The sequence below is a fragment of the Choloepus didactylus genome, chromosome 6, assembly GCF_015220235.1.
Source record: "Choloepus didactylus isolate mChoDid1 chromosome 6, mChoDid1.pri, whole genome shotgun sequence".
Taxonomy (NCBI): Eukaryota; Metazoa; Chordata; class Mammalia; order Pilosa; family Megalonychidae; genus Choloepus; species Choloepus didactylus.
In genome coordinates, this window is record NC_051312.1 from 21,711,113 (window position 1) to 21,715,286 (window position 4,174).

Below are 4,174 nucleotides of genomic sequence, written 5' to 3' on the forward strand. Positions count from 1 at the left end.
GGGAGGGAAAGACAAAAATGGTAAAGTGACAAAATATTAAAGTTGGTAGATTGGGGTATTGGTGGAGGGGGGTTGGGATATGCTAGAGTTCTGTGTATGGGGTTTGTATTATTTTTGCAACTGTTCCTGTAAGTTTGAATTTATTTCAAAATAATAAGTAAAAAAGAAGAATGAATAGGGAAGATCTTCTCTCAGAAAGTTACAGTCTTTTTGAAGACAGGCAAATATTCACACATACATGAGCATATTTTATTTTTAAAATGTTCTATAACATTTATCATTGATTCCATCAAAATATATTTCAAATATGGTGGCCCAACTAATTCCTTTGATTCCTTTGATTACTAGTCAATGATTTATGCACAGTAAGGATAATACTGAGAGGTATACCTTTTCTAATGATTATGTTATAATATCTGGGAGAATTCATTCATCTGGGTTTACATAAAAAAAATAATTATTCTGTCCTGCAATTATCTCTTCATAGAAAAATGGCTTCTTATAATGTAATAGATTCTTTATTAACAAAATCTTTCTGCTTGATTTAGAGACACATACCTCCAAATTGTTTCAGCAATAATTCTGTAGCTAGTGCTTCATTTATCTTCACAGACACACCCATAAACATATATATTTGTTTATTAAGACTTTGAAATTAGGGAGTCATATTCTAGTTCTTTGGATAATATTCTCTGCTATTTTTATTGAAGAACATGCTCTACATTAAAAAAGCCAGCTGGACCTCCTGCGATGGGAATAGTCTGAGAATTTCTGCAAATACTGGAGAGAAGAGTACCTCTAGGTGAACACGAATAAGTTAGTTAATTGCGATGACCAGTCCTTCTTTCCAGTGCAATGGCAGGGAGCAGAATGAGACACAAGTTGTTGCCATTGATTCCAGAATAAAGAAGCAGGTGACAGAATTGGGGGCAGGCAAGCCAAAAATGGCCTGCTGCGAAGACCTTGAGAGGCCTGGCTGGAAATCCCAGGACTCTGGGGGAGTTCATGGATCACAGGCCAGAGGAGAATCAGATATGACATGAAGCCAGCAGTGCCAGCTGCCGGGGGAGTACGTGGGTGGCAGCGACAGTGAACAGCAAGGTTGAAACAGTTTCTGAAGAACTCATTATGGTCATCCAGGAAATGAAAAATACTTCCTTTCTGAGACACAGTAAACCAAGCAGCTTAGATGCCTTCACTTACACCCTTCACTGTGTAAATAGAGTGCAAGCAGTGAGTTTTTCCCAATTCTCAGTCAAAATGGAGCACCTCAAGCAGATGTGACCATGTACAGTCTCGAGAAACTAGCAACTATTGCTTCAAGAACACACTTCCAAAAACACAGATACCTTTGTGGCAGTTTTTTTTTCATTTCTATCTGGAAGGTTAGTGCAGATTTCTGAATATGTTACTTTGATCCTGAGTTGTAAAAGAGATCTCCTGGAGTCCTCTCATTTTGTCAAACTGCTCACCCCTCAAGATGTGATGATATTCTACTCACATACTGCCCATGCTCAGCTTCCCTTCTGGAACAACTGGACCCAAAATGCTCCCCAGTATGACTATGTTCCAGTAAAATCCTTTTTCTGAGGGATCCACAGAGGTGAAGCCAGAGTGCAAGAGAAGTACTACCACCCATTCTGGATTATCGCCTATTTGATCCACATCACAGTTCTGTGCACCCAGAGACTGAGCCTTGCTCTCTCACACTGGTTTAAAAGATTCACTCTGGTTATGAAACTCCTCAGATTCTATTGGATAAAAGAATATTTACCACAACACACAGCACAGGGTGCATTTTTCTTGAAGTAGATGAAAGAGCAATGCCTCTGGCGGGTTACCTCCCTCAGGATCTGGTCAGAACATCCATCCTCATGTACCTGTACCCAGAAGATCATGCTCTGATGGTTGCTGTGCACCAGAAAGTCTTAATGTATTCAGGCCAGCCTCCCTTTGAACATCCACCCATTAGATTTTGCACTTAAGATGGAAATTACATCACACTGGATTTCAGTAGTTCCAGCTTTGTTAACCCATGGAGCCAGACATTTTCTTTCATTATTGGTTGGCATAAAGTTCAAATGAGTCCATTAAATGAGAATGTTTTTGCCACCAGAATAAAAAAGATGAACAATAATGACAAAGACATAACAGAATTACAAGAACAAATTCGCAAGCTTCTCTTGGAACCAGTTCACATAAGCACTTCCAGTGGCTATGGAAGTCTAGGAAACAGCAGCTCCCAGGAGCCTTACATTAGTGTGGCATCTTCAAGCAATTTCAGTGCACCCTGCTTAGAGGAGCCACAGAAGGAGTCAATGACTTTGCAGCATATTTTTGTGAGTGTAAACAAAATAAAAAATCTGGGTCAGTTGTCATTGATTCACTGACCAAATAATCAAACACGCAAGTGATGTGAATAAGCACAGCCCTGCATGGTGATAAAAAACAGAAGGCCTTTTTTTCATCCCAGATGCTAAAAAATAATAGCATGTATGCTGAGTCTTGTGAGGATTTGAGAAAAGGACAACATAGCCCATACTATCAGCAAATAAACTGTATCAATAGTATTATCAGATACCTGAAGAGCTACAACCTTCCAGCTTTGAAGATAAAGTGTACCTCCTGTACAAATACCACATCATCATCCTAAGAAGATGACAGGCAAAACCAGCAGACAGATGTGGCACTGCCAGCTGTTTCTCAGATACCCATGATCACTACACCAGAAATGATGACTGCTGAGCCATCCACAGACATGGAGGAAGGAGCCCCCTGACTTTGCCTAGCAAGGCACTGAGCTGGGTGTCAGACTTCAGCCAGTGCAGCTATAGCAGCACCATGGTTCAGATCCCCCCTGCCAGAGCCAGAACTGACCGTAGTCAAGGATGCCACCCAAAATGTGAACTTTGAGCTCCCAATACCCAGATGGCATCTCTGACCTCTGAAGAATTTAAAAAAGTAGGGTTCATGAAAGTGATTCTGTCAGCCCACACACAGAAGGAAGAAAGAGATTCCATTGATAAATTCTGAGAAAAGATCCTGTCATTACCCAGCAGCTCCTATCTATAGCAAGAGAGCAGAAGCAAACCTACATATTTGTATGTTCAAAGAGATTCTCCTTCCATGCAGAGCAGATCTGCTGGTTGTGAGAAAAGGAAGCACAAATGCAAGAAACTGCCAACGCCATTGGACAGCAGTAGCTCTCATGATAACATCTACTCTCACTCCAGAGAAGTGGTTCAGAAAGGGCAGGCCTGGTGCTCCTCCAATGCCTCCTCTCCGTATGCCTCTGACCTGAGAATCCCTTCTGTTGCAATGGTTCCCACCCAAGCCTCTTGCCCAGTGCCAGCTTTCCCTTTCCCAATTATGGCTCCTCTGGAGAAAGAATATGCAGCCTCAGTAGCTGTGCTGGGATTTTCACCTGCACCACCTCTCTGCAGCAGCTTGTAGTCTCTCTCACCTTTTACTTCTCCTTACATGAACACATTCAAGACCATTTTCCTGCATGAAGTCCCAATCTATCCTCTATTATCATCCTCTCCCTCTCCATGTCCATTCTTGGGAGCAATAGACTCTTCTGAAATGCCACTCTCAGTATCATCAGTGACTCCAAACCTAAAACCACTATCCTCAGGTATCAACCAACAAAACTGGGAGACACAAAGTGAAAAACACTCATTTATTAACTAAAGGAGCAGCTCACCATTACAGTTAAACTTGCTTCAGGAAGAAATGTCCAGATCTTCCGAATCTTTAGTTCAGATGAAAAGGGATATTTGCCCAGAAGCTGAGTATCAGTATGTTACATGTGCCCATGGGAGTAAGGGCCACCCTTCTCTTCACAAGGACTCCCCATGTGGAAATGATTCTGCAGCATCAGGAAGCAGTGATGGCAGTATATACTTCATTAGCAGTTGTTCTTCTGTAATCTCCCAGAATCGGTGGAAATCTCAGGGTGTACAGGTAGAAGAAACCTTTCCCAATTTAGCTGCGGAGGCCATCTGGAGAATGATACAGCAAAACCCTGAGTGCATTCTAATGAACTGCCAGGTACCTGAGAGGGTTAAAGAAGTTGTGCTGAAAGAAATCCTAGAAAAGCTGGAAAGCATGAGGCAGCAGCAGTCCGTTTTCTCTTGGACAGAAGGAGGACCTAGCCAAGGTGCATTTTTAG

The 4,174-nt window shown here is 41.9% G+C and overlaps 1 pseudogene; it reads left to right on the forward strand.

Annotated features, from left to right (window-relative positions):
* Positions 1 to 830: 830 nt before the first annotated feature.
* On the forward strand, positions 831 to 4,174 carry LOC119536671 (annotated as a pseudogene).